The following is a 24,188-nucleotide window of genomic DNA, read 5'->3' as shown; positions in this document are numbered from 1 at the left end:
CTGGAGGAAGCTCTTGACACCTGGCTTCAGATCAGCTGAGCTGCAGCCATTGCGGCCATTTGGGGAATGAACGAACAGATGGAAGACCTCTCTCTCTCTCTCTCTCTCTGTAACTATGTCTTTCAAATAAATAAAATAAATCTTAAAAAAAAAAGACTGACGTGATGCTGCCTTATATGGCCTCCCCAGTCAGTTCTAAGGATTTTAGTGTTGGACCAAGAGTTACTCTGCTGGCTTCTCTGGTTCTCAGTCTCTCATGCCCAGATTGAGTTATACCAAAACTAGTTTTCCTGTTCCTCTACCTTCCAAACAATGTACCATGGACTTTGGGACTTCTCAGGCACTGTTAGTATTACCATGATAAATCTCCGATTATTGTATCAACATGGTTCCTATCAGTTCTGTTTCCCTGGAGAACTACAATACAACAATATTCTGCCTTTCTCCCATAGAGATTTTTTTTTTTGGACAGGCAGAGTTAGACAGAGAGAGATAGAGAGAGAGAGAAAGAGATAAAAGTCTTCCTTTTTCCATTGGTTCACCCCCCAAGTGGCCACTACAGCCGGCGTGCTGCGCCGATCCAAAGCCAGGAGCCAGGTGCTTCCTCCTGGTCTCCCATGCGGGTGCAGGGGCCCAAGGACCTGGGCCATCCTCCACTGCACTCCCAGGCCACAGCAAAGAGCTGGACTGGAAGAGGAGCAACCAGGACAGAAGCCAGCGCCCCAACAGGGACTAGAACCTGGGGTGCCGGTGCCACAGGCTGAGGATTAGCCTAGTGAGCCTCGGTGCCAGCTCTCCCATAGAGATTTAAAATGAACATAAGTATACTAAAGGCTATACAAACTGTGAACTTCTTACCTCTTTAAATCTAAAATTAAACCAACTTAATCCAGATATGTTTTCCTGGAACAACTATTAATAACCTTGGGGCCTGCCTGGTGGCATATCAGTAAAGCCGCCACCTGCAGTGCTGGGATCCCATATGGACAGCGGTTCGAGACCCAGCTGCTCCACTTCTGATCCTGTTCTCTGCTGTGGCCTGGGAAAGCAGTAGAGGATGACCTAGGTCCTTGGGCCCCTGCACCCCTTTGGGAGACCCAGAAGTGAAGAAACTCCTGGATCCTGGCTTTGGATTGGTGCAGCTCCGGCCATTGTAGCCACCTGGGCATGAACCAGTGGATGGAAGACATCTCTCTCTCTCTCTCTCTCTCCCCCTCTCTTTCTCTCTTCCTCCCTTTCCCTCTCTCTCTCCTCCCACCCCCCTCTCTCTCTTCCTCTGCCTCTCCATAACTGTCTTTCAAATAAAAAAAATAAATCTTTAAAAAAAAAAAAACCTCTGAAACAAGTGTCCAGTGACTGTACTCTGACAAATAATCCCAAGAGATGGAAAGAAGATAGAAGCCTCACACAGCATATTAATAAATGGAAACTTGATAAATGCTTTAATACAGTACTGTCTGTTCTAGCTTTTATGTCCAGAGAACACAGGAATGGAAGCCTGGGTTCAGCCCTGAATATGTATATTTGAGCATATTAATTTACTTCTCTTTTCATCTCATGCTAAGATAAGGGTAATGTAACTGCAATGCATCAATACACATTTGATTATACAGGGAAATAACAGATGTCATTTATTACATACTGTGTGAGAGCATTGTGCTAAACAATTTAAACTAGTGCTTCTTAAATTTTTTTTTAAAAGATTCATTTATTTATTTGAGAGGCAGTTTTTTTTTAACTTTTATTTAATGAATATAAATTTCCAAAGTACAGCTTATGGACTACATGGCTTCCCCACCATAACGTCCCTCCCACCCGCAACCCTCCCCTTTCCCACTCCCTCTACCCTTCCATTCACATCAAGATTCATTTTCAATTCTCTTTATATACAGAAGATCAGTTTAGCATACATTAAGTAAATATTTCAACAGTTTGCTCCCACACAGAAACATAAATTGAAAAATACTGTTTGAGTACTAGTTATAGCATTAAATCTCAATGTACAGCACACTAAGGACAGAGATCCTACATGAGGAGTAAGTGCACAGTGACTCCTGTTGTTGACTTAACAAATTGACACTCTTGTTTATGGTGTCAGTAATCACCCTAGGCTCTTGTCATGAGCTGCCAAGGCTATGGAAGCCCCCTGAGTTCACTGACTCTGATCATATTTAGATAAGGCCATGGTTAAAGTGGAAGTTCTCTCCTCCCTTCAGAGAAAGGTACCTCCTTCTTTGATGACCCATTCTTTCCACTGGGATCTCACTCGCAGAGATCTTTTATTTAGGTTTTTTTTTTTTTCCAGAGTGTCTTGGCTTTCCATGCCTGAAATACTCTCATGGGCTTTTCAGCCGGATCCGCATGCCTTAAGGGCTGATTCTGAGGCCAGAGTGCTATTTAGGACATCTGCCATTCTATGGGTCTGCTATGTATCTCACTTCCCATGTTGGATCGTTCTCTCCCTTTTTTATTCTATCAGCTAGTATTTGCAGACACTATTCTTGTTTCTGTTCACAATTGATCATAATGATAGGACTAAGAACCAAAGGGATCACATAAACAAGAAAGGCAGATTTACAGAGAGGTAGAAGGGGCAGGGGAGAGAGAGAGAGGTCTTCCATCTGCTGGTTCACTTCCCAATTGGCCACAATGGCTAGAGCTGTGCTGATCCAAAGCCAGAAGCCAGGAGCTTCTTCTAGGTATCCCATGCAGGTGCAGGGGCCCAAGGACTTGGGCCATCCTCCACTGCTTTTGCAGGCCATAGCAGAGAGCTGGATCAGAAGTAAAACAGCCAGGACTCGAACTAGGCCCATATGGAATGCTAGCATTGCAGACGGTGGCTTTACCTGCTATGCCACAGCGCTGGCCCCTCTTAAATTCGTATAATGATCCATGAGGAATGTACCAGTATTAATGTTAATTTCATAGTTTTAAAACTGATGCTTAGAGGAGTTACATAACAAACCCAAAGCAGCTAGAAAATGCACTAGAATCTAAATCCAGTCTATTGATCCAGAACACAAACTTCTAGTCACTGGTGATATGCAGGGAAAAGGAAACAGAATTATTTAAATATCCCACACATTTGATTTGAAGCATGAAATCGTATATACAGAAAGCTATTTCACCTCACAGGAACAGAGAAGGAGAAGGTTTCATCTTCCCAGCCTGACCATGCTTTCCACTCTGTATTATGAGTGATCAGTAACTGCAGAAAACATACTGGTGGCTGCCGAAGGGGTTAGCAGTGGTCGCCATGCCGCTGAAAGTGGCTGAAGTTATTGCCACATCCTAGCATTACACCAGCAGCAGGATATCAACCCTGAGGCTGAAATTTGTGAGAAAAACACTTTGTTTAAAAAGGCATAAAGATTTCTCTCTATATTTCTGCCTTTCAAATAAATCAATAAATCTTTTAAAAAATAAGACAGAAATGCAAATATTTTATTATAAAACTGAAGATTTTTTTACTATCCAATGATCACTGGACAAGGAGGTTATTCAGATCATCTCATCTTTCTGTGCCACACCAAAGCCATTGTTGAGAGGATAGAGGCCAAATGGAGGTCAGTTACAGCAACAAAAGTGCACTCGAGGGATGAGGGTATTATTTTTTTAATTCATTCAAATAGTACTTCTTGAATATTTACTGTTATAGACTTCAGGGATACTACAGAGAAAGAACCATGTCACAGAATTTATATTTTTGAAATATTAGATTACTGTCCCTAAAAATAGGATTGTTGCATCTATTGGGAACATTTATTGTCATTTGACTTGACCCTGATGTTGTGAGAAGGTCTTCAAAAAATTTGTGGAAAATAATACATATTATAGAGAAACTACACAAGAATTGCAACATTTTTTGCGCCACAATTTATCTTTTAACTTTAATTTTGCACAACATTTTTGAAGTATCCTCACATATTCTACTAGCCTCTCTGGCTTTGTGCTTGATTACTGGTATGCTTTCACCAATTAAATTTTGAGCAGATGTGACTGTCACATCTGAGCAAAATTTTAATTGAGATATCCTGGTTGGTCTCTGCCCTTTGCTGTAAGAACAGTTTATTCTAGAGAAGGAATACTTTTTCAATTTAAGTCATTGCTATTCTCAGTGTTGTCCCTGAGCGAGTGCTGACAGGGGAACACCACACACTGATAAATTTTGGAGTCCTTTATTGTTGGGTGTCAAGAGAGGGCTCATGCCCTAAAGGCCTTTCAACTCCAATGCTCAAAGCAGCACAGTTTATAAAGGCAAAACCACAAGAAGGGGAGGGGGAATACATGGTTGTTAGGGTCAAGCTGACCTAAAGTATATGCAAAACTAATATCAATTACAATCTTGACAATACCAATACAGACTTGACATTAGTCCAGGTACCGACCTAAATCATATGTGGGACATAGACAAGTTACAAGCTTAACATTAATCCAAGTGCAGTGTATCTGTTTGAAGCTTGAGCAATCATGCTATGTTTTGCCAAGCAGGATGAGGTGTACTGTTACTGTCTTAGTTTTAGACCATGGTTTCAGACCGTAGTCTCACGATGAGGGATGACTTCTCCAGATGGATTCTTGGGTGCTGTAAATGGAGTCCCTACTCTCAGGATGTCACTTCAGCAGGAGCACCAAGAGCTGCAGGCTGCCCACAGAGATCGTTTGACATAGGCAAACGAGTAATGACCATTGTTACAAGCTACTAAAATATTGGGGCTCTTTGTTGCTTTAGCCAATACTGATTGGTGCACATAGTAATTGGGGTTACAATAATATGAGTACATGTCAGGAAGTAAGAGTTCTATTCTAAAAAAATAAGTGTAAAAAAGTGAAAAGAATGACAGTTTGGGCATAGAGTTTGTTATTTTATGAAGGCAGTAGAAGAAACCTTCTCTGCCAGACTTGCATTTCATCAGAGACCTGAGTGAAAAGAGGAGATGAAACATGCAGAGAAAAATGATCCAGGCAGAGGGAACATCAAGGGCGAATGCTGTTTTGGCATGAGGAGTATGAGATGAGTATAATTTGAATAGTTTTCAGATGTCAACAGGCTATCCAGTTCTGTGTGATCTAAAGTATCTGTACATATGAAGTTGTATGAGAAATCAGAACTGGAAAGCATTATAGCATTTATAATTTAACTTCTGGAAAGATCTTGGTGGTCATCTTTTAATATCTTCATTTTAATAGGGAAAGACATTGGCACTCAGCATAATAAAACAGATTTTTCCAAAAATCACATGACCAGGCAGAGATTAGATTAGAACTCACCATTCCTAATTTAGTTCAAGCCCAAGCATGAATGAATACATGAAGTTTGGTAGTTGACCTGTGAAGAAATGTAGCAGCCAATATGAAGTGACACCTTGACAGCAGGGACTCCATTTTACAGCACCCAAGAATCCATCTTGAGAAAACACCCCTCACTGTGAAACTATGGTCTGAAACTAACTATGGTCTAAAACTAAGACAATAACAGTACACCTCATCCTGCTTGGCAAAACAGAGCAATACCCTAGCATGATAATTCAAGTTTCAAACAGATACGCTGCTCCTGGATTAATTTTAAGATTATAATTTGTCTATGTCCCACATATGATTTAGGTTGGTACCTGGACTAATGTCAAGTCTGTAATTGGTATTGTCAAGACTGTAATTGATATTAGTTTTGCATATGCTTTAGGTCAGCTTGACCCAAACAACCATGTATTCCCCCTCCCCTTCTTGTGGTTTTGCCTTTATAAACTGTGTTGCTTTGAACTTTGGGATTGAGAGGTCTTTAGGGCATGAGCCCTCTCTTGACACCCAACAATAAAGAATTCCAAAATTTATCAGTGTGTGGTGCTCCTCTGTCAGCTCTGGGACAACAAACAACAAAGGGTTGGAAGCAAGGAAGTGGTTCTCCCTTTATTAAGATCTGAATTGACTAACACCAAATGTAAATTCTTAAGATAAGGCTGTCACAGACACCAGTTGTCACCACTGATCTAATCTCAGCTATTTTAAAGGTAATTTCACGTTAGGTGATTGAATGCCCCCCAAATATTTTGCTACACCCGTATCTTCGCCTTGAAATATATTTCTGGAAAACCAATATATACATTTAAATCACAAAAGCAGTAGCAAAATATTTTTTGATTTAAAAAGTAATCCTGGCCTGGGCATTTGGTGCAGTGGTCACTGGGGATGACCACATCCCATAGGTGAGTCTATTCAAGTCCTGGTTCTGTTCTCCATTTCCAGCTTCCTGTTAATGTGCACCCTGGGAGGCTGACAATGAATACAAGTAGTTGGATTCCCAATCCCCCCCTACACCACCGAGGGAGATGAGGATGGACTTCCTGGGCTCCTAATTGTCTGGCCCAGTGCCTGGCTGTTGTGAGCATTTGGGAAATAAACCAGAATATGGGAAATTTCTTTTTGTCTCCCTTTCTCTGCCTTTCAAATAAAACTAAAGAATGGCAATATTGTGTGGCCAGTGTTGTGGTGCAGTGGGTTAAATTGCTGTCTGCAATGCTGGCATCTCATGTGAACACCAGTTGGAGTCCTGGCTGTTCTGTTTCAGATCCAGCATACCGCTGGTGCACCTGGCAAAGAAGAAGAAGATGGCTTAAGTACCCAAGCCCCTGGAAAGTACTTGGGAGACCCGGATGGAGTTCCAAGCTCCTGGATTCTGCCTGGCCCAGGCCCCACCATTGCAACCATTATGAGAGTGACTCAGAAGATAGAAGATTCTCTCTCTCTCATTCTGTTTCTCTCTCTCTGTAATTCTGCCTTTACAAATAAATAAATAAATATTAAAAATAACTAAGTAAGGCATGTACCAATGCCATCTCACCAGTCCAAGTGATCAGTTTCAGTTCACAATTGATCATAATGAAAGGACTAAGAGTCAAAGGAAGCACATAAGCAAGTCTAGTACCTGCTAATACTAACTGATAGAATAAATAAAGGGGAGAGTGATCCAACATGGGAAGTGAGATACTCAGCAGACTCATAGAATGGCGGATGTCCTAAACAGCACTCTGGCCTCAGAATCAGCCCTAGAGGCATTCAGATCTGGCTGAAAATCCCATGAGAGTATTTCAGGCATGGAAAGCCAAGACACTCTGGCAAAAAAAAAAAAAAAAAAAAAAAAAAAAAAAAAAAACACCCTAAATGAAAGATCTCTGTGAGTGAGATCCCAGTGGAAAGAACAGGTCTTCAAAGAAGGAGGTACCTTTCTCTGAAGGGAGGAGAAAACCTCCACTTTGAATATGACCTTGTCTAAACAAGATAAGAGTCAGAGAACTCAAGGGGCTTCCATAGCCTTGGAAACTCATGACTGGTGCATAGGGAGATTACTGATGCCATAATCAGGAGTGTCAATTTGTAAAGTCAACAACAGGAGTCACTGTGCACTTACTCCTCATGTAGGATCTCTGTCCTTAATGTGCTGTACATTGAGACTTAATGCTATAATGAGTACTCAAACAGTATATTTTGCTTTGTGTTTCTATGGGGGTGCAAACTGTTGAAATCTTTACTTAATGTATACTAAACTGATCTTCTGTAAAAAAAAAAAAAAAAAAAAGAAGAAATTATCAATTCCCAACTTGACTCTCACTGGGATTAAACATGACAATTGGTCTGATCTGATTTCATCATCATTTAAAAAATCATCTATTATTTTTCACTTTATTTTTGTGTGGGAGCAAACTGTTGAAATCTTTACTTAATGTATGCTAAACTCATCTTCTGTAGATAAAGAGAATCGAAAATGAATCCTCATGTGAATGGAAGGAGAGAGGGAGTAGAAATGGGGAGGGATGCGGGTGGGAGAGACGTTATGGGGGGGAAGCCATTGTAATCCATAAGCTGTACTTTGGAAATTTATATTCATTAAATAAAAGTTAAAAAAAAAAAGAAGTAAAATATATTCATCATCAGTTAGCAAACAATCAAAATACTGAATAGTTATTTAGAGGCCAAGCAACTCAATTAGGTGCTTGTTTGATTTTCTGAGATCGAAAAAGATAGGAAGATGTTATGGCATGTAAATATACAAGTACTTTGACAGCTTCTTTTGGGTAATAAACAATGGTGAAAAAGAAAAAAAAATAACTAAGTAAAATAAAATAAGTAATGCAATGGGAAAGAAAGTTTTTAAAAATATATATAAAGCCAAAAGTCACAAACTATTGATATTTGATGTTTTACAAATTTTAAATTTATGAATCAAATGTTACAATAAAAGAAATATAAACAAAGTATTGCGGAATTAGGAAGTTTTCAGTTTCCTATAATGATGCCTCAGATAAACTTCATTGGCTGCAATACTGCCACTATGCAAAGCTCAAAATATGGGAGAAAACATTTGCAACTCATTTGACAGAAAAATAATGACTAATTTTTTTAAATATAAAATCTTTTAGTTAAGATAAAAATAAACAAATAAATAATAAAATAAGGGGACAGCTCTGTAGTGCAGCAGGTTAAAAGCCCTGGCCTCAAGCACTGGCATCCCATGTGGGCACCGGTTCTAGTCCTGGTTGCTCCTCTTCCAATCCAGCTCTCTGCCATGTCCTGGGAAAGCAGTAGAAGATGGCCCAAGTCCTTGGGCCCCTGCACCTGCGGTGGGACCCGGAAGAAGATGCTGGCTTCTGGCTTTAGATCAGCACAGCTCCAGCCATTTGCAGCCAATTGGGGAGTGAACAAGCGGATGGAAGATCTGCCTCCCTCACTCTGTCTCTCCTTCTCTCTGTGTGTAACTCTGACTTTCGAATAAATAAAAAAAACTTTTTTAAAAAAAGAACAAAAATAGGCATCTATCTTATAATTAACACAATATATATCACAGAAATTTTCGATTTGCTGTTAAAATCTATCTCATCTACTTAACAATAGCCAAAAATGAGTTGGGACTCCTCTGGTATGAAAGCTATTTCAGTTAAAACATCCCAGAACTGCTGTTGAAATCATATTACTAGCTACTAGAAAGAGGATTTTATACTGACTTTTTTTTAGCCATCATTTTTTATAGTTGACTCTGGTTAATTTCGCCCCTGAATTTCAGTTCCTCAGAAAAAGACATCTAGCATCTGCTCTCAGCATAACCTTTATTCCAAACTGTTCCCATCCCTGGAACAAAGTATATCTTGCCATTTGGCCAGCAGATGGTCCAGTGTTTGGGAAGCCACATTTCCACATCAACTTGCTTCTCTCATCATTGTAACCCTGGCAGTCTCCTTGTTAGGCCAAAGTGCCCTGGGTTCAGATCCTCTGTCACAGGCCAGGATACTGCAAAGTCTGCAAAAGCTGCAGACAAGCTCTTACTGCTGTTTTTTTTTTTTAACGTGCATTTCATTTATTTTTCATCTCCTTTTGTCAAATACAAATCTTACCTTCTGTTCACTAAGCCACATCACCAGTGATGAAGCTTACTTTTTCCATTAATTGTGGTTTATACGTCTTCTCCATCTGTTTGGATCATTTTCTTTTGACACTAAAATTTTCTCTGTAACTCATTGGGGGATTGTCGAAGGAAAGTGCAAGGCTGCTGTTTCAAGGGAGTTACAAAAATATACTCCTATCTTAGAGATTTTAAAGATAAGTTTTCAAAAATATCTGGAAATAGACATACCATGTTACCCAGCCATCTCACTCCTGGGAATTTACCCAAATGAAATGAAATCAGCATATGAAAGAGATCTGTACCCCATGTTTATTGCAGCTCAATTCATAACAGCTAAGATGTGAAATCAACCCAGATGTCCATCAACTGATGACTGGATAAAAACATGTGGTACATATACACTGAGGAGTACTACTCAGCTGTAAAAAAAAAAAAAAATGAAACCCTGCTCCTTGAAACAAATGGATGCAATTTGAAACCATTATGCTTGGTAAAATAAGTTCCCCAAATGACAAATGCCATATGTTTTCTCTTATACATAGTAGTTAATACATAATACAAAAAATGTATAGAAACAAAACAGACATCTTGTGATTTCATTGTTGTTTTCAGCCCTTGTTTATATGACTGTGTAACTGTGGTCTTCCTACTTTTTACTTACTGAATATTATGGTTAGTGATGTATTAAACCTGTGATTAGAGTATATTCAAATCATGTTTTTTCAAACATTAAAGAAAAAAGGGAACAAAGAAGGGGTATTCAGGAAAAGAGAGAGGGAGAGAGAGAAGTATTATTATCTTAGAATTATACCTATGAAATATATTAAATCTGTTCTCTTTATATTAATAAAAATTAAAAAAACAAGTTTTTCCCCACAAACATAGAATTTTTCAGAATTCTGCAGGATTTTATTTCAAAAATGCATTTGAAATATGAGAAACATCAGACAAGTTGTATTTTGTCATTAATTACAATGTTTAACTTTTCATATTATAAAATACAGTGCACAGAGTAAAAAGTCGTAAGATATAATTGCACAATTTAACAAATTATTGTCAAATATCACGAAAGGTCTATGATTTTACACCACCCACTAGTTAACAGCTGAGGCTGCCACCATGTCAGAGATGCTGGAAGAACAGAACTCAAAGCTTAAGCAACTTCAACCTGCTTATCTGTCTTTGCTCCAGAAGGAAATATCTTTAATGGTTGTCACCCAAGCAAACCTGCCCTCTGCTTTTCAGGAAGACATTCTCCTTATTGTCCAAATGAATTCTCCATATGGTCAGGCTCCAGAAAGTATTCTGGAGCAAAACATAGTCACTGCCTCTGTTCCTTAGACATACCTAAACATGAAAGATTCATAGAGAACTATTTCCAGACAAGCACGATGAACCAATCACTAATTTCAGCATCCAATGAAGAAATCAAAGATTGATATATCATATCAGCAGTCCTATATTTACTTCTTCCTAAGTGTAACCCCCTCTCTTGTGAAGGTAATCCTAATTTTTACCATAATTACTTCTTTTCTTTTCTGTATAGTATTATAACTGTGAAAGGAAGATGCAGACACAAAGGGATTATGAAGAGAAAGGGTTTTTACTTGCAAGTTTTGCTCACAAAGTTTTAAAAAATCATCAAGCATTTAAAGGAAAGGACACAAAATCACTAAGATTTTCAAGTTTAGACTTAGTTTTCTCATGGTAGAAACAGCAATTTGCTTATAGGGCATGCATCAACATTTTAAAAGTCACAGAATATTGTTTTAACAGGGAGTTGTAACTTATAGAAAATGGCTCCCTACACAAGGTGACCTTCTGGAGTTTTTGTTTAATTTGATTTCAGGAAGGCTGACATGGAATCTCAGGAGGCAAGCATTTTTCTTTGCTTTGACCAGGAACATGATGTGCACATTATTTTACTCATAATAAAGGCAAGAGTTGGTGTCAGTTTTTCTTTCACATTCTCTTTGTAGTCAGATTCCACCCTTAGGATATGGATTTGACCACCTAAGATTCTTGAACTTTGTTTTTAAAACTATTCTAGAATTCATCATTAATTTGATGTCCTTCTTATTTAGCTAATTCTAATTTACATTGGTACAGAGATATTAATGTGAAAGAAACTTGTGTTTTGCAAAACTATAGCCATATGATCCTAAGGCTTGAGAGATAACTCGTGCCTGAGTACCTGGTATAACACCTAGAGTCAGAATTTTGGTTACTTTCATGTGACAGACATGTTTCCATGGCTCTTGCCAACACATTTCCTTTATTTCAAAGCTAGGAGCCTCAGATTCTGTTCGCATTACCTGAAACTGCAGCAGTGTCCTCGGATGTGCCAGAAAATGACACTTTGTTCCTATAAATCCATAAGCTGTACTTTGGAAATTTATATTCATTAAATAAAAGTTAAAAAAAAAGAAAAGGAAAACAAAATTGATGATGAAATTTAATAACTATTGTAACAGTATTAAGATTTCTGGATTTCTGATAACAGAATTGAGATTAGGTCATCAGGGCACAACACTTATGAATGGACTAATGCCTTTATCTAGGGAGTTTGTCATCATTTCAACTTCCTGCCTCCCACCCCCTCTTTCTATCTCACCTGAGCTCACTTGCCTGCTATGATCCAGCAAAAAGACCCATACCAGATGCCAACATCTTGATGTTGGACTCTCTAGCTTCCAGAACAATGAGAAGTGAATTTCTTTTCTTTATAAATCACCCAGTCCATGGTATTTTGTTATAGCAGGAGAAGATGGACTAAGGCTAATTAAAAAAAAGTACACTAACTACAATTACATGAAATTAATGAATTCATTTGTAATTAATTTTGCTGATATGAAGCTAAGAAGCCGGCTTTCTCAAAGTCTTCTGCTTCAATAATGAAAGTATTCTGGAAATCCTCTCTAAGAGGTTTCTACCTGTGTTAACATTAGCAGCTTATATGGGGAAACCTGCACCCCTGAACCCATTCCCTTTCACACCACTAGCCAGAAAACTACTAGTTTCTTTGTGAGAACTTAGTTTCTGATACCAGGCTTGTAGGTGACAACTTGAAGGAAATGTGAGTGAAATGCAAAAACACCCTGTTGCTGATAAGGCGGAGTGACTCCTGTTAATTTACTTTGGTAATTGTTGATATTTGATATTCAAATGCAGGACAGTGGAGTCCTCTACTAAGATATGATTCATAGTGACTTCTGGGGATTCAGTCACTAATTATACTGGAAATGAAAAGACATTGTGAACAGTGACAGCACTGCCACTCTTTAGGTTTTCTGATTTATTCCATAAGATGGTCTATAAGTGCAGGTTTTAAAAGCAACCAACTGGGGCCGGCGCTATGCCCTGCATCCATGTGGGAGACCCAGAGGAGACTCCTGACTCCTGGCTTCAGATCTGCATAGTTCCGGCCATTGCAGCCAACTGGGGAGTGAACCAGTGGATGGAAGACTTCTCTCTGTCTCTCTGCCTCTCCTCTCTGTACGTAACTCTGACTTTCAAATAAATCAATTAAATTAAATTAAATTTTAAAAAGCAACCAATTGACAAGGGCATTTTAAACCTAGAGAAAACAATAGTAAATATGTATGCTGTGTTTTGTCAATCTTCATAAATAGCCATGATTTTCTTTCATTTATCCTGAAAACTATTGTGGTAATATAAGGGATTTTTACCTGGACAAATATAGATATTTAGGATGGTCTTTGCTATTTCTTATTAAGAATGTTCTGTACTCTCAAAAATCAATTTCTTTTTTTTTTTAGGATTTATTTTATTTACTTGAAAGTCAGAATCACAGAGAGCGAGGGACAGACGGAGAGTAAGAGATCTCCCATCTCTTGGTTCACTCCCCAAATGGCTGCAACAGCTGGCACTGGACCAGGCCAAAGCCAGGAGCCAGGAGCTTCTTCTGGGACTACCACATGGGTTCAGGGGCCAAGCACTTGAGCAATCCTCCATTGCTTTTCCAGGCACATTAGCAGGGAGCTGGATCTGAAGTGGAACAGCCAGGAGTCCAACCAGTGCCCATATGGGATGCCAATGAAGCAGATGGCGGCTTTACCCCACTATACCACAGCACCATCCCCCAAAAGCAATTTCTTCTGTTGACAGAATAACTAAATTCTACTTAACTCTTTTTACATCCCCCAACATATCATTTTCTTATTTTAAAAAATTCACACACTTAAATTTTTCAAGTTATAAATATACCTATATGATTGAGTCAAATTTGTCAACATTTTAAAATATTTTGTTGCTTCCCTTAAACTCCCTATTTGGAAGTATTTTACAGACATTCTATAGCTTACAAGTAATTTTCTTTTATCAATTTTTTTGCATTCTGGAACAAACAGACCATTTATTTTAAGATAAAAGTACACATTTTTGGTATTATTTAAGTGTATGCTTCTAAGCAAGATGGCTTGATTTTACCAGTTTTGAAACTTACATAAATGGATTTTACAGATTTGGGAACTTATATAAAATTATATATTTTCTCTTGTCTTTGGCTCCTTTTACTAACATTATGCTTATAAGATTCATGCTTGTTGTTGTATATAGCTGAAATTTATTCATTTTTATTATATCCACTGTGTGACTCCACCAGTTTTCTCCATTTGTTGTTAGTAGACATGTAGGCTATTTTCAGGGTTTGATATTTAGGAGACATGTTGTCACTAATATAAAGGTGTTTAAACAATACATTTTAGTGCATACAAAATATCTTCAAAAAGTGTGAGGAAAATGAATTCTATGAAAAAAATTATGAGTTTCAATTTGTTGGTAGCAAAATAAACTTACTTATAACTACATTTTCCAAAAGCTTTTTGATATACCTTCTTATAAGTCTGAGTTCCTCCAAGTTAAATCCCTAGAAGTGGAATTGCTGGGTCGTGAATTGTGCATTTTTAGTTTCACTAAGTCAACCTAAACTCTTCTGCAAAGTGCTTAGACCAACTTAACTCCTGCCAGCAATGTAAGGCAAACCCTTTTGCTCCTCACTGTCATGAATACTCAGTATCCCAGGCACAGGAAGACAAATACAAGATGATATCTCAAACTTGTGTGTGAATCTTAAAGTGTCAAGCTCACAGAATCAGAGGAGAGTGTTAGTTACCAGGAGCATGGAGGCTGGAGGGGGTGATTGCCAAGATGTTAGCGAAAGGACACAAAATTTCATTTAGAAAAGAGGAATAGTTCAAGATATCTATTGTACAACATGGTGACTACAGTAATTACAATGTATTAAACAATATGTTAAACAACCTATGAAAATAACATAGATTTAAAATATATATATTTATTTGTTTACTCTTTCATTCCAGAGGCAGAGAGATAGAGACAGAGAGCTCCCATCCACTAGTTCACTCTCCAGATGCCCACAATGGCTAAGAACTGGGCACTGAATACAAGCTTTCCACAGGAGTGTCCTGGGACGTGACAACCTGAACATTCACCTACTGCTTCCCAGGATGTACTTAGTAGGAAGCTGGAATCCAGCAGCAGCCAGACATCAAACCTAGGCACTCTGACAGGGCATGAAGGCCTCCCAATCAGCATGTAAATGATTAGGCCAAATGTCCAACCCAGAAAGTAGATTTAAGTGTTCTCAACAGTAGAAAATGAAAAACATGTGAGGTGATGCATTTGTCATTTAATTTGATCTAACCCTTCCACAAGTATATGTATTTTAAAAAAACATTATAATCTGCATGATAAACACATATTTTTGTCTATCAAAAGATTAACTAACTTATTTTTAAAAATTAACCAGAACAAGTTGATTCTCTGTCTAAGGAACTTTAAGAGAAAAAAAAAAATAAATGAGAATGATGAATTTAGCAATAGAATAGGAAATAGCATCTACAGCCATACCACCCTGAATGTGCTGAATCTCCTTTGATCTCGGAAGCTAAGCAGGGTCAGGCCTGGTTAGTAGTTGACTGGAAGAAATGGGAAATAGAAGAGGCAATGTCACAGTGGGCCATGGACAAACCAGAGCTGTGGGAAGCAGCAACTATTAAAAAGGAGACACTATGAGAAAGAAAGAAGCTAAGAGTCATTGATGATTTTAAGTAAGTGTTGGTGATTTTAAGAAGGTTATTAATTATGGGCCCTGCATGAACTCTGGGAACTGATTCTTGTTCCTGCAAGGCCTGGCCATGATTACGTTCCTAGGTGTTTATAATGAAACTCTCTGGATCTCTGCTGTCTCTACAGTACTCTGTTAAACCTCATTATGAGAATTTGAAGTAAATTAAGAAAATTTTCTCTGTTTCAAGCAAAGTATTGATCTAGAAAACCTGTAAATTGGTTATGCTGCTTTTTTTTAAAGGAATTTATTTGTTTGAAAATCAGAATTACAGAGAGAGAGGGAGAGACAGAAAGAAAGAGAGAGAGAGATACCTTCCATCCTTTGATTCACTCCCCGGATGACCGCAACTGCCAGGGCTAGGTCAGGCCGAATCTAGGAGCCAGGAGCTTCTTCTGGTTCTCCCACATGGGTGCAGGGTCCACCTCCTGCTGCTTTTCTCAGTCCATTAGCAGGGAGCTGCATCAGAAGTGGAGCAGCCAGCAGAGAAACAGGCACCCATATGGGGTGCTGGCGTCATAGGTGGTGGCTTTACTGGTGACACCACAATGCCAGCCCCTGGCTATGCTTCTTCTGATGTGAAACATGTAATCGTTTCTCTTATCTTTCAGTGAAGGCTAACCTTCAAATATACCTGTCCATAGCCTCTACAGCTCTTATATTTCACATTTTTTTCTTGAAGCAGAAAGGTTGTTATGTTTAGTTTGTTAAAGGAGCTGCCAGCTGCTAGGTTTTTACATTTTTATCCATAATGTTTATCAAGAGAAACTATTTTTATGGAAAATACTGGCAGGAAAGATAGCACTGCATGTTCCCAAATGGGAGTATTTGTGTCTTCACACATGCTGACGAAGGACATCATTGAAGCCAAGGGGTAAAAATACAACAGCAGAGATAAGACATGGCAAATAAAGCTCCCAACGTGATCCTGAGGGACAACCAGGATGGCTTATATTAAACCAACATAAACCAGACACTGACTGATGGTTTAGATTTAAAATTCCATTGTTTTCCTATTTTAAATACAAAATGGATATTCTCTAAGCAGGTTTACTAGTACCTTCTCCAAATATCTTCAGCCTGATTCCATATTCTTACTAGAAACACTGATGCTACAGACTTATTAACCACCAAATTTAAATAATTCTTATGGGTGAAAGTTCTTCTGGAAGTGATCACATTAGTCAACAGTCTTACAGAATCACAGAAGTTACGGTGAGAAAGGACCAAGAGTTCAGCAGATGAGGTCAGAGAGCTAACGTGATTTACTTGAGATGTTTGTCATGTAGCTTTAGGGGAGCTAGGACTCAAACACAAGTGTCTGTTTTGTCTGTCCAGGTCCTTGCCCATTTATTTATAATTTCTCTTTAAAAATAGTAATTAGCCCATGTGGACTCTTTTGTCTTGTCAGTTTGCAGCCCTGGTCTGTTATTTTGATGCTGGTCCTCTGGTCAATAAGGGTGGATGTGACCCAAGCCTGTGAGCTGGTGAGAGAACAGGAGGCCTTCAGATCAGAAAGTACAAGAGGCAGCAAAGCATGAATGGAAGGAAAAAATGTCATCGGAGATGATGAGGGGTGGTCCAAACAAGATTTGGCCTACTTACTAATTTTCCCTTCTTCCTACTATTGTCTAAAATGAAGTCAGTCTGATTTTCACTATATGCTGATAGAAAAAGGAATAAAAGAAATAGATGGCACTATTATGGAGGCACATGGATTTTGTAAGATGTGGATGATGGAATTAGGGAAGCTAAAATAAGATCTATGTTTTTGTGTAACAAGAGATATAAAAGGAAACGGAAAAACACTCTTAACTTAGAAGACCAAAAAGAGGATAAAGGAAAGTAACTTATATTTATTGGAAGGGGCAGTTTTTTGTACTGCTTTTTAAATTTTTTTATCTTGCTAAAGAAAATTGGAATTGTGGCAATTTGGAATATGGACAGGGAGCTTACTCTGAATAAAAAAGCAAAACTTCAACTATCACCTGGCTACACATAGAATTACAGTCAAGTACATACAAAGGGGCATTAGAAAACAAGTGAGACTTTGGATCTTAACCAGTAGAATAAGCAAAAGGGCTTTGGAAGCTGAAAAACACAGTATCCTTGTTATGTAAACTGTCAGAAATCTGAGGACAAAATAGTGATTGAAGGCCAAACTGCAAGGGAAACACCTTTGGAAATGAGTAAGTGAGTTGCTGAGTTCTGCATTTACATTGTAAATGTTGGATTGTCTGGCGGTGTTACTTCTCCAAAACAGCTCTCTCTGCCTAAAAGCCCATCACCCACTTCTAATGTAATATTGAAGATAATGCATTTCTATTAGAAGGCAATCTCCAAAGTCCTAGTCCCCAAAGACATATTTATGCAGTTATTCAGTGGCTCATCCCTAAGACATTTTATTCTCTGATATAGACAGCTGAGCTCTAAAATAGCAGGCATCTTTGTCTGATCTCAGACTAGAGATAAGAGCTAGGCTCACATAAATGCCAATTGTACTCAGCTATACTTATTCAAGATATTGTGCACTCTGAAGACTTTGCCAGGAATGCCTTTCTTCTCAATTACAGCATGGCAGGTGGAAAGATGTGAGGGGGAAATTTTTTCTTTGATGATAAAAATGTTGAGAAGTCTGACAAAAGGATGGGATGAAATGTCTCTGGAGAGACAAAAAAAAAAAAAAAGACACATAAAGCTGACAATTAAAAAAAAAGAAAATGACAGAGACTGTTATGAACACCAGAGGCAAATGTGAAGTAAAGTGAAATGAGTCTGCAGAAACAAAGGGCAAAAGAATCACCCCTTCATGCAGAATGTGCCGCAGCCAGAATCAGGTGAGAGGATTCTGCACAGGTGTGGTTCTCAGGTTTGTACCTGAAGGACTTTGCAAAACACACTGCAGGTCCTATCTCAAGAATTTCTGCGTCAGTGCTCTGCATTCCGACCAAGTCCTCAAGTGATGTTTCCACTGGGAATCCAGGGGCCACACTGCACCTGGTGCAGGATGATAAAAATGAGATCAACAACCATGACCTTAAGGAGCCTGTGGGACACTGTATCACTTCCCTTCTGTGGATAGTTATGTTGTATCCTATTTTCTTAAAAACCAAAGACAGAATGACAAAAAGAAAGAAGGAAGGAAGGGAGAGCGGGGAGGGGGGGGAGGGGGGGAGGGAGGGAGGGAAAGAAAGAAAGCGAGAAAGTGAGAAAGGAGGGAGGGAGAGAGGAAGGGAGGAAGGGAGGAAGAGAGGAAGGAAGGAAGGAGTTGCAGAAAACTACTTGACTACTGCGGATTTGGGGCCAGGAGGGAGACAACACTTGGAGAAGGATCTGCATGGAGGTGAGCTAGAGTATATCCTCTAGAGAATTTACTCTGAGAATAGACTTCAGTTATGGAGCAAAACAGTCCAGTATAGAGGCAGGTAAAAATGTGATAGAAACTCTGTCTTCGTTTCAGTGGCCAAAGAGAAAGCTGAAGAATCCTTAATTCAGTGTAAGAATGCATACATCTCAACCTAACCCTTGATTCACATGTATAAGACCAGCCCAAACAAGCAAAGTAAAACTTGGGGAATTGAATTGAGATTTGAATTACTTACACAAATCTCAATCTAGTCTCTGAAACATACATGTGTAATACAGATTCAAGCCAACCATTAAAGATTTAAAAACTAAACTGAGACTTCATTTCCCAAAGAAGCAAGAGGAAGCTTAGCCTAAACTTAACCTTGTGGTTTACCTACTAAAAGAAAAGTATTTGCTTTTGTAGGACCCCAAAAGCGGTGTCCTCTTGTGACGACCCCAGAAACACAGACTCCAGACCAGACGATGCAATAGAGCAGGAGGTAATTTTTATTTCATTTGCGCAAATGGGCCCCCTGCTGCTGCAAGCAGCAAGCAAGCGAGAGGAGCCCCGAGCAGCTATCTCACACAGCTTTTAAGGGGCAAAACCACAAAATTAACATACCATAGGGTGGCGTAAGTTTATTGGGTAACTACAAGGGGAGGAGGTCGTCGAGGAGGAGGAGAGAACAGAAACGGGGGCTACGTGCCCTACGTGTCTAAGCTTGGACAAGGGGAGGGGGTCCTTGAAGAGCAGAAAGGGGTGGCTACGTGCCCTACGTGCCTCACGGTTTCTTTGTTAAGCTTGAACAAGCACAGGGGAGGGGGCTTAGGTGCATACCAGGATGTTCTGTCGCCCTTATCTCTGGGTAGTAGCCCTTATCTCTGGGTAGTAGCCCTTATCTCTGGGTAGTAGCTATCTGCTTTCTCTGTGAACTTAGTTTACTCCCCATTTCCCAGGACTGTTTTATTAAGGCCATTTTATGGCGGCTCTCGGCCGCTCCTTTCATTCCCCCATTTTCTCTTTGAACTAATTTTAATCCTAAAATTGTGTGCCCATTAATGAGGGGTTTCAATACGGTCACTGGTGGCCAGGGCTTGATACTGTTGCGTGAGGACTAATGCCAATGATCAGCAAGCCAGGCCTTAGCATGTGGGCCCATGGCCAGCCATGGGTCCCCACATCTCCTCCTTTTTTTTTTTTTTTTAAATTGAGAATGGCCTCTGTCTTAGGTTGCCCTCAGTCATCTCTGTCCTTACCCGTCATCGGTAACTCTGGCAGCTTGGCCTAGAGCCCTGTCTTAGGTTGGTACAGGATGCTGAGCGTCTTACCCGTCTTTGAGTACCATTCCAGCCCAACATTAGGTGAGAGATGAAACATACAGCCAAATATCAATTATTTTGATTACAAAGGAGGCTTGGTACGAAGTTTTAAATGATGAATCTCAGTCCATTCATACTATAGGGAAGTCAGCATAAAATGCAGAACACACGGAAGACATCCCATACAAAGTGGGAAAAGCAGTAGCAGTCCAGCCAACATTAATAACCAATGAATCCATTGAAACCCTTCAAATGAATAGTGGGTTAGTAATAAACATATGTTGCATTTTACTCTTAAGTTTATCAATAACAGACTCTATATATGGCACATTGTTAGTAATGTTAAAATAACATCCCCCAGGTACAGATTTACAACTTATATGATTTTTTTTTTTTAACAGCAAGTAATTGTTAGCTGCATGGCTTAAAAGCACTCCTGAGTGAACTTGATCCAATTCTTTGGCTATATTGGATAGCACAGTAGCAGTAAGATTGATTGCTTTGGTCACCAAACATGTAAGCCTTCATAGTCCACGATTATTTCCAAAAGCCAGTCCAGGAACACTTACTACTGATGCAGCCATGGCAAGGGCAGTGTCCTCTCCTATTAGGATGATTGTTATAGTAGTCTTCAGGTAAAGCACACCACTGACGTACTCTATCCGCTGCTGTAAATACAGATGTTAGCATCAGGGCCACACGGCCCAGGGAGCAATTGCAGAAGTTATCAGAGGCTAATGATGTAAAGGCATGTTGGTTACATGGAAAAACCCATCCCTTAGGAGCCCTTGTCCCATACCAGTACTGGATCAGGTCCATTCCATTGATTGGTGATAGGATCCCTCCATTTCACCATTGCTCTTTTTACAGCTGTTTTTAAGCAGTTAGAATTCAACAGAGACATCAAGAGAACATAATAGATTACTTTAACTCATTGCTTTAACAGAGGATCAGATTTTGATTTTATGTCAAAGAAAATAACCAAAGATTTCTTCTTCCCATAACATTTTGCGACTTTCTCACACCTTCTGTAACTTGCTCAAACCTTTCTCTTCTCCCACCCTCTTTTTTTTTATTCCAGTATAAACCAGCCATTAAGATAAACAATTTTTACAAATCATATCCTTTTAAAAGTATCTCTTTCTTTTAACTTTCCTTATCAAGAACACGCTTTTATGTTTGTGACCTTTTACATCAAAATGATGGTATCTGGGACTGTAGCAGTCAATGGGAGAGTAACTTTGTTTAATTCCCTGTAATCCACAGTCATTTTTCAGGTTTCATCTGATTTCTTAACATGCCAAATTAGATAATTCCTTTTAGTGATTATGGGAATCATCACTCAGCACTAAGATAATTTTTTTACTGTTTTAGATTTTTTCTCATATCCACCTGGAATTTTGTATTGTTTACACTGAATAACCTTAGTTGGCCCTGGCAGCAGTACAGGAGCTTGATATAATTTTTTTCTACCACTATCTAGCAGTTTGACTCCAAAGGGCAGCATTTTCTTTTTCCCAATTTACATTTATCCTGTACTTATTTTTCCAATTGCTTACACATGCATCAGTATGCAGATAACAAAATCCATTCTCACCTCCCCAAAGCCTATAGTTCATCCCCCTTTTCCACCGGCACTGATAGCAAAACCTCAATAACTTGTGGAGGCTGTGCACTCTGTAACTTGCCATCCCAATTCTCACTCGATTCTGAGCAGAGAGCCCATTCCTTCACCAAACAGGCGAACTGAAGGTCTTTCCAGCCAGGAACATCACAGGTTACACATGCAACTTCAGTTTTTCTTTTAAAGAAAGGCATTGCTTTGCATACTTGCGGATCCTGCCAACTATGCCAATTTGTGACAGTAAATTACTTTTTAGCTGTCTGCTGTGCACAGACTTAGTTACTTTTAATCTGCAAGAAATACGCTGCAAGCCTTGTAGTGCACACTAAAATTATTTACAGGAAAGATGGTAAAGGAGCATAGATTAACAGAATGTTGCAATAAACATGGCTCCATTGCTTTAATGATACTATAGCAAGATGGTCCACTGATCCCTGTAGGGAGGGCCTGAGGCTGGCCCCGCTTCCAGTTTCCTGAACTCTGTTTTTTAATGAATTACCTTCTTTATCAGTTTTGGAGTGACACTATTGGCCCAATGCCTTTCCCTTTAGCACTGGAAGCAAATCCCAGGAAGAGCCTTATTTTGATTTTTGACTTCTGGACAATTTTTGTACATGTCCCTGTTGCCCACATTTATAGCACCCTCATTTATCAGGCATAGCCCTCCTTGATGATTTTTGTAATGACATACCAAGCAGAGCGTCAGGTCCTGAATGTCCTGTTATTAATCCATTTTGTTAATTTCTCATTAAAGGGACTGTCACAGAACACCTCAATCACAGTAGCCAATTGATCATGTTCACGTTGTACTTAAGTTTTGTAGAATTTACAGTACTGTGGGCATCACTAGGCAATCTTCACACAGCTCCGGAGAAGGATCCATACTGAGAATTAAACATTATTAGTAATCATCACGGGCACATTTAACATTCAGCTTGACTGCATGTTCCCCCCGAAATGAAACAGCAGCAGCAGAGGCTTGCTCTGGCTCCCCCTTAAAGCCCCCAAGGACAAGGGTGGCTCATTGCCAAGATTTTAGGCAAGCAGTGCGTCCCATCTCGGGTCTTGGCCAGAGAGCCGAGACATGAAGCATGCCCACCTGTTTATCAGAAAACATTCCTTTATCCTCCTCCCTGGGAACTGGCCAGGCTCCCAAGGAGCAGGAGAAGGTCATTCGGCAGCAAAGTTTCTTGGTTACCAGAGCCAAATCTAGGTACAAGCCTCTCCATTCCAAAAATTTGTCCTTACATTTGGCCCTAGAGTTGCATTGAGAAGTAGACATAATTAACACATCATAAGAATACAATACACATTTTTCATACAAGTATACATCTAGCAATCAAACACAACAATAAAAACAGATGGGGGAGACAGTAAGAGATAAAGGACAACAAAAACAGCGACACACAGAACACAAATCACAAGCCACACGGCAACAGACCGAGACAAAACCGAAACTATCAGAAGGGAGCGGCCATCTGGCCAGGCTCTCCCCTGGAAGAAGGGAAATTCCCTCTTTCCCTCCTTCCCAGACCACCACTGGAGCGTCCTCCAGGGTTGAACCAGGGGTCTCAGGACACGTCTGTCTCCCCCACTAGTCCAGTCAATACTGAGCCTGTACAGGCGCCCCAGGACGGATTCCACGTCGCCCTGGCAGACAAAGACAAACAGTACAAACTGCCCCAGGACGGATTCCACGTCGCCCTGGCAGACAAAGACAAACAGTACAAACCACAATTACAATAATACACAAGTAAGCAAACTTACCTCCGTCAGGCCGATGGAGTGTGGGAGTCTGGGGTCCCCCAAATCCCGGACGAGCCCCCAAATGTAGGACCCCAAAAGCGGTGTCCTCTTGTGACGACCCCAGAAACACAGACTCCAGACCAGACGATGCAATAGAGCAGGAGGTAATTTTTATTTCATTTGCGCAAATGGGCCCCCTGCTGCTGCAAGCAGCAAGCAAGCGAGAGGAGCCCCGAGCAGCTATCTCACACAGCTTTTAAGGGGCAAAACCACAAAATTAACATACCATAGGGTGGCGTAAGTTTATTGGGTAACTACAAGGGGAGGAGGTCGTCGAGGAGGAGGAGAGAACAGAAACGGGGGCTACGTGCCCTACGTGTCTAAGCTTGGACAAGGGGAGGGGGTCCTTGAAGAGCAGAAAGGGGTGGCTACGTGCCCTACGTGCCTCACGGTTTCTTTGTTAAGCTTGAACAAGCACAGGGGAGGGGGCTTAGGTGCATACCAGGATGTTCTGTCGCCCTTATCTCTGGGTAGTAGCCCTTATCTCTGGGTAGTAGCCCTTATCTCTGGGTAGTAGCTATCTGCTTTCTCTGTGAACTTAGTTTACTCCCCATTTCCCAGGACTGTTTTATTAAGGCCATTTTATG

The 24,188-nt window shown here is 39.8% G+C and overlaps 1 long non-coding RNA gene and 1 pseudogene across 1 annotated transcript in view; both read right to left on the bottom strand.

The window, feature by feature from the left end:
- LOC138849638 (uncharacterized) overlaps positions 1–16,391 on the bottom strand; it is a 41,335-nt gene extending 24,944 nt beyond the window's left edge. The window contains exon 1 of the long non-coding RNA XR_011388630.1: positions 15,818–16,391. This is a non-coding gene — a long non-coding RNA (uncharacterized lncRNA). The remainder of the gene's footprint in view (positions 1–15,817) is intronic.
- On the bottom strand, positions 8,205–8,336 carry LOC138849901 (U4 spliceosomal RNA; annotated as a pseudogene).
- Positions 16,392–24,188: the final 7,797 nt, after the last annotated feature.

This window comes from Oryctolagus cuniculus, chromosome 5 (genome assembly GCF_964237555.1).
Source record: "Oryctolagus cuniculus chromosome 5, mOryCun1.1, whole genome shotgun sequence".
Classification (NCBI taxonomy): Eukaryota; Metazoa; Chordata; class Mammalia; order Lagomorpha; family Leporidae; genus Oryctolagus; species Oryctolagus cuniculus.
This window is presented reverse-complemented; position numbering and strand designations above follow the sequence as displayed.